Source organism: Aedes albopictus, chromosome 2 (assembly GCF_035046485.1).
Source record: "Aedes albopictus strain Foshan chromosome 2, AalbF5, whole genome shotgun sequence".
Taxonomy (NCBI): Eukaryota; Metazoa; Arthropoda; class Insecta; order Diptera; family Culicidae; genus Aedes; species Aedes albopictus.
In genome coordinates, this window is record NC_085137.1 from 208,016,951 (window position 1) to 208,031,864 (window position 14,914).

The 14,914-nt window shown below is 36.7% G+C and overlaps 1 protein-coding gene across 1 annotated transcript in view; it reads left to right on the forward strand.

The window, feature by feature from the left end:
* Nucleotides 1-14,914, forward strand: part of LOC115264937 (lachesin-like) — a 378,560-nt gene that overhangs the window by 258,436 nt on the left and 105,210 nt on the right. The window lies entirely within an intron of this gene.

A 14,914-nucleotide genomic window follows, 5' to 3' on the forward strand; every position in this document is an offset into this window, starting at 1 on the left:
CAAACTTCTTGTTTTCCAACTGATCACATTCGCATTCATTTTTTGGGGTTCAATTATTCCGCGAGCGCTAAAATATGGTTTATCAACTCGAGCTGAAATTATAAACGCACGTCAAACTAATAATTATTCCCTTCCTCGATGACCGTAAAGTCGTGGGTGACTAAATAAAGTTTGGTCGCACATTTATCCAATTGTTATACATGACTCGTTGCACTGTTAAAGACTTCTCTAAACAGCAAGTTCGTTAAACATTCCTTCAAAATTTCTTGCAGGATTACATCTAGAAATTCTATTAGAAATTCCTCTAGAGATTTCTGTGCAAATTCTTTCAGAGACTCTTGCAAGAATTTCTCTATTGATGCCTTCAGTTTTTTTTTTGTTTTCAGGAATCCGTTCAAACTTTTTCAGGAATTTATCAAAAAATGTAACTAGGAATACCTGCAGAGGGTTCTTCAGTTTTCCCTAGGACTTCTTCAGACTTAAGAGATTATATAAAATGAAATATTTTCCTTTGGATTTCCTATGATTCATTCCTCCAAAACCATAGTTTTCAAAAATTTCAACAAGCTTTTCATTTACATTTTGAGAAATTGTACAGAAATTGTTCGAATTTCTCTTGAAGAATCTCCAGGAGTTCTTTCAGGGATTGCTTTAGATTTTTGGCAGTAAACATCAACTGATTTTATTGACCGACGGTTAATTTGACGCGTAATCTGGTCCCATTGTTTCCTATTGAAAATGGTTCGGATCGGACCAGCCGTTCCGGAGTTATTGCCATTTAGGTGTTCTGGACCGGTACCCCAGGAAGGGGCCAGATATAAAAACGCTCCAAAGCCATCTATGCGACACATCAAACTACGGCATTTTCGATAGCTTGATAAATGATAAGCAGGAAAATGGTTTCAGACCATATCTGAACCGGTTGTGTTCCGGAACCGGTTCCAGTGTCCCGCCGGAAGTGGCCAAACATAAAAGTGAACTAAACCCATGCATGCGACATATAGTGGCAAATAGTGGCTTTTTTGATATCCTGATATACAGTAAGCAGAATATTCTTAGAATTTATCGGAACCGGTTCCAGATGTTCCGCCGGAAGCGGCCAACCTAGCGACGAACTATAAAAGTGAACTAAACCCGTGCATGCGACATACACTCCCGTTCAAAAGTTTGGGGTCACCCCCTCAAAAACATGTCATTTTTTTAGGCCCATATCTCCGCCAATTTGCGTCCGATTTCAAAACCCTAGATTTCATTCAAAAGATAACAAGTCAAAGAGACTTTGAACATGATTAAAAAGAAACTTTTTCAAAAAATTTTGTATGTAAACTTAACCCAAAGTTGCCAAATTTTCTAAAAAATGAATATAAACTTACGGCAGTGTCGCTGGAAGTTGGGTCGACCAAATTTTAAGATGAGAGCGGTAATCTGACCCATTTTCTGTTAGCTTTCAACTGCTTTTTACAGAACTTAGCTAAAACATCTAGAAAAAAAGTTATTAAGTAAATTTATCCATGATGTCATCGACCAAAAGTTTGGGGTCACCCCTCAATATGATGTATCGGCCAAAAGTTTGGGGTCACTTTCGTAAAACATGGAAAAGTGATTTGGTGATATCTTCGTCATCTATAGTTCAATTTTAATTATTTTTGGCTCATTTCAAAGATAATTAACTAAATTTACGTTTGATGTCTTTAACTTATCGTATTTAACGATTTTTGTATATAAAAATGTTATGTAAAGTTAACACATTTCACCACGCTTCAAAAAATGAGGCAACTTTACGTTAAGTTTTAGTATGTAAATTTCAACAAATATGTGTGGTTCAATGTCTATGCAGTAAGTATCATTCATTTTGTTTCAAATAAGCCAAGAAGAATTAAAATTGAATGAAAGATGACAAAGATATCAACAAATCACTTTTCCATGTTTTACGATAGTGACCCCAAACTTTTGGCCGATACATCATTTTGAGGGGTGACCCCAAACTTTTGGTCGATGACATCAAGAATTAATTTACTTAATAACTTTTTTTCTAGATTTTTTAGCTAAGTTCTGTAAAAAGCAGTTGAAAGCTAATAGAAATTGGGTCATATTACCGCTCTCATCTTAAAATTTGGTCGACCCAACTTCCAGCGACACTGCCGTAAGTTTATATTCATTTTTTAGAAAATTTGGCAACTTTGGGTTAAGTTTACATACACAATTTTATGAAAAAGTTTCTTTTAAATCATGTTCAAAGTTTCTTTGATTTTTTATCTTTTGAATGAAACCTAGGGTTTTGAAATCGGACGCAAATTGGCGGAGATATGGGCCTAAAAAAATGACATGTTTTTGAGGGGGTGACCCCAAACTTTTGAACGGGAGTGTATCAAACTGCGTCTTTTTTGATAATCTTATGAACAGTAAGCAGGAAAATATTTTCAGAACATACCTGAACCGATAGTGATCCCGAAGCAGTTCCAGGTGTCCCGCCGGAAACGGTCAAATATAAAAGTGAACCAAACCCGTGCATGCAACACATCAAATCACGGATTTTTCGATAACCTGATGAACGGTTAACAAGAAAATTGGTTTAGACATCATCAGAAACCACCGTTACTATTCCGGAATCGATTCCAGGTTCTTCGATAACGCGAAGAACGGTCAGCAAAAAATAGGACACATTTAAGACTACTGGTAGTGTTCCGGAATTAGTTTTGAGTGTCTCGCCAGAATTGGTGAAATGCATAAATTAACCACACCCATGCATGCGGTACATCAATTTGCGACTTTTTAGGAAAACTGATTAACAATTTGCATATGGAACTAGTCTAAGACCACATCAGGGTCCATCGGTACAATCCCGGAACTGGTTCTGGGTGTCCCGCCGGAAGTGGTAAAATGTGAAATTCAACCAAAACCATGCGTGTGGTACCATAAAACCACGCTAATTCGACAATGATGGCTGTCAAATTACCGGGGTAAACATTTAATTCGACAAACTAACTCTATTTTAGTTTTTATTTTGATTTTCGGATTCATTTTTGTACCCAAGTCCTACAGATATTGTGGTAGTACGAATTGAAAGCTGGTGACATATTCTACCGTGACCGTGAGTTACAGTGGAAAATCTGACAAAGTAGGTATCAAAGCGTGGTAACGTCACGGTAGAATGTGTCTTCGTTTGTTGGCTTCCGAAGTTAACTGCGGTTGATCACCAAACGGATCAGGTGTCGGATGCACCAAATTTGAACTTTTGGAAGTAACAGCTGCACGAGGAGCTACTGCGAGTGGAAGTAACAGCACAATATCGGATCATTCGTGTTTACAGTGTATATTAGCGGAGACGCGCTTGTATAGAAAAATAAATCCTTGCTCCAGTCCACTTTTTGGATTCCATTTAGGTCCCATATGAACTGTGCAAAATTTCGGCGCAATCGATGAAAATATAATTTAGCGCAAGCGATTCTAAGTTTGCATAGGATTTACCTTGGGAAAAGCTACACTTTCAGGCAAAAAATCCCAGAGCACGCCTCTTTGTCTCTTTAATTCAAATCGATCAACGCTTCTTGTAGACACATCATTTGTGAACCATTCCTTTGAAGACCGCTGTATTTACTGTGACATTTGATCATTTTTTAATTCGACAAATGTCGAACGAGTGGGGTACGAATTGAAAAGAGTGATTAATACGTGGGTTTGATGGTTTGACAGCAGCTTTTTCGATAACACGATTATCGATTTGTAAGAACATAGGCTCAGTTCATATTTTAGACAACCGGTAGTCCCAAAACCGGTTCTGGGTGTCCCACTGGAAGTGGTCAAATGTAAAAGTGATCCATACCTATGCATGTGATACTTAAATACTTGAATAGGAATACTTAAAAGGAGTCGTTCAGAAATTTCCTTCTTAACTGAATACAATACATGAATACATTGCTGATAAGCTGATCAACGGTACAACAATAACTAAACTTGTACTTCAACAAAACATGTTATTTAAATGTAATTAAGTTAATGTATATCAAGAGCTTGATTATAACAAATGAGATTGTCCAACAAAATTTGTTATGGAAAAGCTATGCCTTGATAATTTAATAATAACAAAACAAGATATAAAAACAGGTTATGTGATTTCGTAGTTATTCACTTGCTATTCTCCTCTGCTCGGGATACCACGTTAGAGACTACCGGTAGGGTTGTAGAACCAGTGTTTGATGCTTCGCTGGAACTACCAAAGTGATCAATGCAAATGATAAATATGTGTAAGAGAACAAAATCTTGACAAATTAAAGCCACATACAAACAGACTATACTCACTCTCTATCGTTCTTGTTTTCAATGGTTGATTCAAATATTCATCAGTCCACAAGTGTTTCAAGTGATATGTCTGTTTATCTATGCTGAAGCGATCTCATCAAATTACACAATTTCAGATTTCTGAGGTGTACATATTAAGCTTTTGGTTAAGAGTCGAAGTGACTCGGGAAGCGAAAATTAAGTTTTTACCCACTTATATGTGTCGCAATTCGATTCGGATGAGTGCATATTGTAGCTCTTAGCTGAATGATGCGCAATGACAATGGTTCAAATTCATTTCGCATCTGCAACTTCGCGTGTCGCGCGAGTCGTGACTTCGATTTGGTGCTGCGACGATAATATACAGTAGGATGAGTCAACGTTGTATGGGAAAATTTAAATTTAATCGCATCAACCCTAAACAACTGTTTTTAATCCCCTTTTGGGTAAAATTTTGATGCGGCTGATTGCACTCTCGCGCAATGTGGTTGAAGTTTGTATGAAAAATTTCACATGCTTGCATTTTTTGTCAAATTTTACATGAATTTTGTAACCTATGATATAATAATAGAATATAGCCTAAAGTGTGCAGAAAAAAACATTGTCAATGATCGCAAAGTGATCTGTGCTTGTGTAAAAAGTTATATCATAGCATGTAAGTATCGTCTTGATATTAATTGACCTCAAGTGTTAGTGAAGATGCTCAAGCAGTCAACTGAGAAGTCTGATATTTTTCAGCTCTGCTTATACGTTGAACATAACGTTGGACTATGACTATGAGCCATCAATAAGTTTTAGTCAATTCAATGATGGCTTTGAAAAAAGGCTTGCTTTTCTTATAAAATATCAGGATTCAGAACACTTTGGCTTACGTCGCACAGTGGAGCACCTAGTACATCAAAACTGATCAAAATTATTTTAACGTGTTTTCGCAACCCAAATTAGTAATGAAACGTATTTCATAGTTTTCAATGAATTTTATAAAAATAAATTCACCTAGCAGTGAGAAACAACCATTCTAACCGACTTCAACAAGATTTTTTTTAAATAATACAACCATTCCATAGAAAATCGATATACATAGTGTGTCTGCGAACATCGTGATAACTGGTGTTTTTTTTAGTTCTCGAAAATAATTCGATCCGTATTTTTTTATTTCGTCATTAGGGTGACCAATTTGATGATTGTAAAAATCAAGATTTTTCGAAACCAATTTTTTTTTTCAAGAAATCAGCTTTTGAACCAGTTGACCGATTTCAAACTTCTTCTTTTTTGCTTGAAAGCTGTTGAATTCTAGTTTACAACAAAAACACGTTCAGAGGGCCAAATCATGTTTTTAGGCAAATAATATCATATAATAATATAATTATCGAGATTTTTTCAAAGTGTTGCAATTTTTGAAATCGGAAACATCCGGAAGGTTTTCTTTCTGCATTTGAAAGAGGAACAGTAGTTTTATCATACACTAAAAGCAGATTTCCCGGAAACAGCCGGAAATTCAACTTATTTCATTTTGAATGTGCGGTAAAGGATTCCATCAAATACTTTTTTTTACAATATTTTCATCTATTGTATGTAAACTTAACGTCAATTTGTTTGGGTTTCAAATTAACAGAATAACAACATTAACCTTCTTTAACCAACTGCATCGTTGAATTGATTGACTATCAATTTTATTCACTTTGTACGGTCATAACTAGCAAGCGCTGTGTGTTATATCAAAGAAAACGGCTAAAATTCAGCTTTTCTAAACCTCTTCTGATAAGCGTAAACAAAACATTTGGACACTGCTTAGCTGTCAAACGATTACACAATAACTACATTTGGCAAAAACACAACGGAAAACCCAATTACTTCATTTTGAGTTTTTCCACTTATGATCAGGTTTTGATACGATTTACTCCAATGTGCGTCGATGGAAAGATCATGAGAGCATATTCGACGAGAAAGGCACCACTAGGTGGATTAATTTGTTTTTTTTTTTTTCTAAGAAACCTGTGGTATCTTCTGTTTAGGGATTTAGTCCAGAGATTCAGAAAATCCTTAAGAATTCCTCCAATAATCTTGTATCGACTTTTCGAACCATCTGAGCAGAATACCCTCTTCGAATGAGTGTAATTAGTTTTGTCTTTTGCTTATCTTTTAAAAGATACAAATATTTCGACTACCACTTGTAATTTTCCTCAGTGTCAGTCCATCAAGCAAAAGAGGGCGGAATTACAAGGTCCTCCGATAATATTTTGCCCAATTTCAGGAAGATATGCTGATAATTTTTTGGAGAAATCTTTCAGGATTTTCATGAAATATTTTTGACGGAATCGCAGTAACATCTTTAAAAAGAACCTATGTAGGATTTTTTGCTGGAATCCCTAAAGAAATTTCTTGAGGAATTTTCAGAGATAAATGTATTAAAGAATAGTTCTTGAATCCTTGGAAGATTTTATGAATGAATTCCTGGAGTTATTTATGAAGATATCCATAGTGTTATTTCGGAAGAAAGCTATATAAGATTTTCTAAAGGAAAAATTATGGGAAAAATCCCTGGAGAAAAAAATATGTAGACTTTTCCATGAATTCATGGAAGATTATCCTAAGGAATCACCTTTAAAGAATTATTCTTGAAAGAACTTAAAAAGATGTGCTAAAGAAATCCTTTGAGAAATTTTGGAAAAAAATTAGAATGTTTGATTTAAAAACAATGCTGGAGCTTTTTTTAAGAATCCGTAGATGAATTATTGAAACAATCTCAGGATAGTTTTCTGAAAGAATCTATGGAGCATTTACTGAGGGACTCTAGAGGAATTTTAGTAGCAATCCATGGATGATTTTATCAATTAATCCTTGAAGAGCTTTCTGAAGGAATCCGTGCAAGACTTTTTGAAGGAAATCCCTGGAATATTTTCCAAAAGAAACCATGGAACAATTTCAGAAGGAATTCATGGAAAGATTCATTACAGTTAGCATCTGGATGAACTTAAGCGAATTTCAAAGGAATTCAAGAATGGATCTATGGTTTTTTTTCTGAGGAAATCCCTGGAAGAGTTCTTGAAGGAATTCTCACAGGTTCTTGAAAAAGAATCCCTGACAGTATTTAAAAAGATGTCATGGAAGGCTTTCTAAAAGAATCACAGGTGCATTTTCTGAAGAAATCAATGGAGGAATTATCGAAAAAATCTGTGAATGGTTTTCTGAATGAATCCTTCGTGAAATTTCTGGAGGATTCACTAGAAAAAATTCTCAAGAAATTCCTAAAGGTTTTCTGATGAAATTAATGGAGGAATTCCTAAAGCAATCATGCAATAAGTATTTTCAAAAATAAACCTTTAAGAAATTTTGCAGGAATATCCAATGAAATTCCAGAAGAAAATTTCCAAATGGTTCCTAGCTACATTTTATCGGAAAAATACATGTGAAGGAATTCCTGGAGGAATTCTTTCAAAACATTTCGAAGCAATCCCTGGAGGAATTTCTAACGAAACAAGAAAGTCAACTGGAGCGAGAATTTGATGTTTGTCCTATACTAATGTTTCATACATGTTATTCTTTTAACTTATAGAGTAAATTATATACCGCACTGGACTATCGCAGTAGTTTTTACGAGTGCGAAAACGCAAATAAAAGTGCGGAATTGCATCAAATCAACTCGGTGTCTTCAGAGCACTTATTCAAAATAGTTCGAAGAAATAGTGCGCCGGAGACATCTACTGGGTTCGATGCAATCGCGTACTTTTATTTACGTTTTCGCCCTCATGAAGACTAAGTTTTGTGAAGAATTAGCATTAAGTTAAAATTCACAAATATAAAGAAATTTAAAAAAAAAATGAAGACTAAGTGCGGAGTCTCCTTAAATATGTATGTCTCTTTCCGCCAAATGGCGATTAAAATTTCAGAAGAAATCTTGAAGTAATCCCTGAAAGAATCCCAGAAGGAGTCTCTGGAAGAACCTCATGAGTTATCTCTAAAGAAATCGCGGGGAGAAATCCTGAAGAAATACCAAAAGAACGCCTCGGGAATAATTCGTAAAAGAATCTCGGAAGGGATTCCGGAAGAAATCCCTGAAGAAATTTTGGGAGGAATCCATAGAGAAATACCAGAAGGGGTCCCTGATGAAATTTTGGGAAATATCCCAGAGGTAACCTCGGAAAAAAATCCTGAAGGACTCCCGCGAGGAATTAATGGAAGAATTTCGGAAGCAATTATCAACGAAATACCAGAAAGAATTCCAAAATAGATCCCAAGCAAAATCTTGAAAAAAAATCTTGAATCTTGTGAGGAGAAGTCCCTAAAGAATAACCCGGGAAAGATAAATTAATGAACGCCGAAACAAATCCGTAAAACAATTTCGGGAGAATTGTTTACGAAAAAAAAATCCCTGAAAAAACCTCCAAAGATATTCAGAGAGGAATCCCTGGTGGAACTCCTGGAGGAATCCTCGAATGTAACTCTGGAGACATTTCTAAACAAATCCCTAGAGAAATCCTCAAAGAATCATATGAGAAATCAATGAAGGAATTCCTGGAAGAATCCTCGAAGAATAATAAGAAACCTGGTAAAAATAAACAACGAAATTCTGTGAGGTAACAAATGGAGAAATTTTGAAAGAAAACCCAGGACGGTATCCCTGACGAAATCTAGGGAATACTATATGAAAGAACCCGGAAAGAATCCTGGGTGAAATCCTGGGTGAATCCCATGCCAAATCTCTGAAGGAAGCGCAGACCCAAGTAATAATTCTATTGCTGATTGATTTTGTTTCATTTTTATTAAGATTTTTTTACAGCAATAATTAAAACTCACAGTTTTATGACTACTTTTATGAAAACCATTGATTAAATGTTTTTTAGGGCCCCCATAGCCGAGGCGGTAAACGCACGGGTATTCAGCATGACCATGCTGAGGGTGACGGGTTCGATTCCCGGTCGGTCCAGGATCTTTTCGTAAAGGAAATTCCCTTGACTTCCTTGGGCATAGAGTATCTTCGTGCCTGCCACACGATATACACATGCAAAATGGTCATTGGCAGAGGAAGCTCTCAGTTAATAACTGTGGAAGTGCTTATAGAACACTCCTGAGAAGCAGGCTTTGTCCCAGTGAGGACGTTACGTCAAGAAGAGAGAGAGTGATTAAATGTTTTATAGTGTACTTCAAGATATCTATAAAGCCAGATTTTAAGAGTAAACAAAGCTCTCCGATATGTAATCCTTCTAGCATTCATTATTACCACAATAAAACTGTTCAAACTGTTCAAACAGATGGGGATCCGTTCGATTAGTAACATATGTTGGTAGAAAAGCAGAAACTATGACAATGACACTGCTAGGTTTATTGCGGTCATCATAAAAATAAACTTGCTTTCGTTTTATTCTCGCTAAGACCAAGCCCACCCGTGGGCTTAATACTACACACGCAACAGCGCGTCGTTAACAATTTTTAATTTCATTATCAACCCATTTTCGCACCGGTCGTTCGTTTCCATGTGAGTAAAATAATGATCGGTTGCCTTTGCGCACCGGTGGTCTCTATTCTCTCCGTACCATCGGTTTTTTTTGCACTTCTGTAAATCATCGCAATATTTTGTGTATTTCTATGGGGTTATTGCAAATCTTATTCAGTATAATAATTTGTGCTCATATTATGAAAGATGGGGTTTTTGGATAAGACTGAAAACTGTTAGTAAAAATTGAATTCAAATAAATAATTCCCTTGGAGATTTGTACCAGTTTTGGTGCGTTGAAAGATACCATTTTCTCAATAATTTATGATTGTATTTAATCCCGGAATTCAAGCAATCTTTTTTTAAATTATATGATTGTTGCTTACTGTATGACTTGTAGGTTGTATTTTCGTCTAAAATAATATACATCTCTTCAATATTCACGTTGCCTTTCTCGCAAGAAATTTATCTGAATTTGAGATTATGAGCATTTTTTTTTAATGATTAGGTTTATTGAATAATTACATCCCTTGCATTTCCAACACATTTATAGCGCAGTTGTCTCCTTTACAACTTCGCGTAGGTCAAGATTCTTGAATCCTGGTCATAGTAGAAGATGTCTTCTAACAGTCTGCGATAAGTTTGCGCAACCTTTTTTCATTAACGTGTATTTTAACATCAGCTAATTCTATACTCAGTCACAACCTTTTAGTTACAAAGCATCACTCGCAAATCTTAATATATATTGCGATCTTTTGGATGCTGGTATATGAATATTTTGTTGGAAGCAGATTCTATGCGCTTGAAGTAGACTGCGTATTTGTCAAAGTACATAATGAGCCCACTCTCCTTTTTGGCACTTCATACAACAATTGTTGTATTTTAACATCCAACGCCTTGCTTTTTCTATAACGAGGAACCTACAATATGGCAGTCCTGCACACCGCCTATTTTAATTGGTGAAACTTGGCAGGTCGACTATATTTTTTAAGATTTTTATCGGTATGATTTAGTTTTTACAAAAAGAAATAACTGTAGTGTTTCTATATCTGAGTTGAGTTAGGTACAGTCAATGCATCTTTGAAAAATCGTAACTACTCTTATCTAATCTGATACATACACGAAATCACCCTGGAAAGCAATCGTGTTACTTTTCTTGTCAATACTGATGCTTGCAGCATATCAGAGATATGACACATGCATCAAAGCGGCCTAGTCTACTGCGTTGTATTTACGCGCAAAGATGATTCTTCGAAATAGGGTGACGAAGGGTATTATCGGCAGGTTTGTTCTCTTCGTCATGGGGGGTTTTTGTGGGCCGCATTGCCTGAAATTTGGGCACATAACTCAGCTTGGTTGGGAAGGATTTGAGGCCAAGTCTGAGGTCAACAGGTTTCAAAAAAACCCCCATGACGAAGAAAACAAAACTGCCAAAAATACGTAAGTTCCCCTACTTGGAGTACAGAATATTTTATTTCGGCAAGGTACTTCTCGAATTTACAGGGGAGGAAGGATGCGTGGACGGTGAAGTTACCCATTTCGCACACTTTCTTCCTAATGTCTCGTTTAGTTAATTTATATTTTTAAATTTATATTTAATAAACCACCCACTGACGACCACCATTTTCAAAAACAGCAATCAAACCAAAACTCTTTTGCCTTTTTGAAATATACACTACAAAACGAAACGCGAGGCACAGCTCTTTCAAAGCGGAGGATCTCAGCCCGGAAAGTGAAGAAAGAAAACCTTGTGGTCACTTATTACGTCAAATAGTTTCTTTTCGGGTTAGAAAATACGCACATCTTCTCACCGGAATCTGCGTCGGATGACGATAATTTTGAAACTTGTCGGAACGAACTTCGCGAGTTATTTATTTCGACAGTTTTCTAAATGTGCGAAACTAAGCTTGCTGCGTAGAAAACCCGGCTCAAACATGTACGTGTTAAAACAGCAAAACTCACTGAATCACTATGCATTTCTTCAAATATTAGTTTCGAAACGATCGGCCGAATCAAAATTAAAGGTGCAATTATGAGCAATCGTAACTATTTTTAAGAGAAAATCAATACATTTTCGATATGCATGATCCTAAAATTGGCGAAGAAGCGAAAACTTTATTCATAACATACTTAAGCAAAGCTTGTCAATTTAAACCTATTATTTTTCTGCGTTTGTATTGTCACTCTATCACAATTCTATGTCACACAACTTGTTGTGTTATTCGTGTAACGATCTATGATATTGATTGGTTGAAAATTTCAAATATTTGATGCAAACTAAAATAAATTCCTACCTACAGACGAATATAGAAGCCACCGCCCAAGTGGCGCGATTCCCTATACAAAACAAGAAAATCATTCCAGAAACTATATACCTGGCAACAAATCCATACTCATGTTCTTTCGTCTCCTCTTTACGCTACCCAGAGAGCTAAACGCGAGAGAGCGCACGAGCCTACGGATAGAGACCGTACTTTGCGTGCCTCTATATTCTAAGCCCTGCTACGAACCATACGTAAACTTTTCGCTTTCGAGCCCTACTTAGCAGCGACCGGTGCGGTTCGCTTCTTTCTTCGGGGCTCTACTTAACGTTAAAACGCTTGATGGAGCCCATGCGTGGGCTTGGTCTAATTTGGTCGTCGCCCTATTGAAGAATTAAATAACGGGAATAGAAAATAGGTAATTTTGCTCAAATTAGCAGTTAATTGATAGTTTGCCGTCATTTCCATAACCTGCTCACATAAACAAACTCTCTCAGCTGAGTTTTCTTGTTATTCCAGATAGTTTTATATAAACAAATTTATTTATTTCATTTCAAGATGACAATATTCACTGTTTTCGAAGCGCATAAGTTTTATGTTTCCCCAATATTCACGGTGGAATTGAATGTACATAAGCCTAGCAACGCAATAACTACTTAAATATTACTTAGAAATGATCGCTTTGTACTTGCGAATGATATCTCCTCCTGAATTTTACATGGCATTGAAGAAGCTTCTCTGCACCTTGAGCTGTCATAGTTTTTGTTGAAAAAATAACAACGACGAATTTCGAGTATGGAAAACTAGGTTTTAAAACAATTTTATTGCTACTCCTAATACGGTTTGCAAAACCTTTCCGAGAGTGGTCCACTTAGCCGGAAGATGCTCTTGAAGAGGTTATCAAGAAGTTTTGATGCATAAAACAGTTTTATTGCAGGTTTTATAAAATTGGTAATGAAGATCTCTTATAGAGCCGAACAAAACTTAAAATGTTACTTGGGAGGAAAAATATCTAAAGGAATCTTGGGAGAACACCTGGGGAAATCCTCTAGGAATAGTCTCGAGAACAATCCATGGAACAATCCCAGAAGAAATCCCGTAAGAAATCCCTAAAGGAATTCCATGAGGAATAAATAAAGCCATCTAGAGATCAATTCCTGGTGAATTGTCGGAAAATAATCCCAGGAAATCTCAGAATCCCGGAAGAAATCGATGAAGAAATCTCCAGTGGAATCTCTGAAGGAATCCCGCGAGGGATCCCTGATGGAAACCCGAGAAACAGCTTTAAAGAAATCCCAAAAGGAACTCCGTGAGAAATCCGGTGAGTATTTTTTGGAGGAATCCTTAGATGAATACTTGAAGGGAATCCCAAATGTAATACCGAGAGGAAATCCAGGAGAAATCCCGTGACGAATTTTTACAGGATTCTCTGACGAAATTACTAGATGAAGCCTGGTAAAAATCCTAGGAGAAACCCATGGAGAATTATCTGGAAGAATTCCGCGGGAGGCCTTGTACGTATATACATACCAGAATACCGTGAATACAAGGTTCCATCGCTTCATCTGAGGCAGAAACCTGTGACGACCAGACATTTTTTGAACACTCCTTCCAGGTTGTCGATTCATCACTTGCAGTCCCCGATAAGAATGTTATCCAACCTATTTTCTGAAGGAGATGATGCTAAATATTGTAACGGAAGTTTCATTACATATTTCTGCAGAAGAACTGAATTTCAAAATGATGAGTCAAATACCTGAAAATAACGTCCAACAGAGCTCTGAGCTCCACAAGTTCGTACCGCGTGCCTAGTCTAGTCAGTATGATAGCAATGATCGCCAACCAAGCTAAGGAGTTCGAACTTGGCTGATAGTGCAGCTTGGTCGCAATCCTCCTTCTGACGTTCTATTTCCGAAACTCGTAAAATCGTTCAAGAAACCTGAAGTGAAATTAAAATCAGTTAAAAATTGACATTACAAAAATATTCGAGTGTTTCTTCAATAATATGACCAGTTGGAGTGACTGGTTTAGCAACTGTGTATTTTAGCATCCCCTAGAAAAACAATCTTAGCTGATTCTACGCCAATGTATGAGTGATTATATCGAAAAAATGATGTATTGTCAAACGGAATTAGAAACCCTTTGAAAAGTAATCATTGTGATTTCGTAAGTCTTATATACTTCGTATATCCTGGAAAATTCATCTAACATAATGCGAAAAGAGTTATCAAAATAAAGATCTACGAGTCAGTCGTTATTCATACCAATTTTACAACACCCCATTGCAAACACACACTCACATCCGAGAGAACGTTATTTCCCACACCTTCGCTACCAGCCAGGAAAAAAGACAAATTCACCATAAAAAAAAGAACTAGATGACACATTCCAGCAGACGCCACCATCGGTTCTATATCCCAGCAGACTTGCAAAAGTGACTACACCTCCCGGTCTCGGAAGTAATAAAATACGTGTATTGCATTAAAAATTCATTCTCTTCACAACAAATGTTACCGTTTCTTGCTAGACTTTTCGAAAGTTGTCTTTTTTACATGAAACCTTTCATTCGCCTAGTCATTGACGCCAAATTGAACGACCGACGACGATGCAGAGAGGAAGCATGAGCGTTCCACCATGTGGATGGTGCACCGACTTCGTCGCTCATCTAAAACTTTGCTTTAATTTGTGTCACCCATCCATTGATTACTGGCGGCGGAACAAACACGACGATGCATACGATGAACCACCCCCCGCATAGTAATGAGCCCTGGAACGAAATCAAAAACAGCCGGTGCCACTTGTTCAGGACATACTGCATCCTACATACAGGAAGCCCTTTCTCCTCTCGCTCTCGCTCCCGGGATATGAATGTGATGCATTTGATAAACGTGACTTAATTTGGATCGACATGCAAGGTTCACACTATAGTCCGTTCATGTAG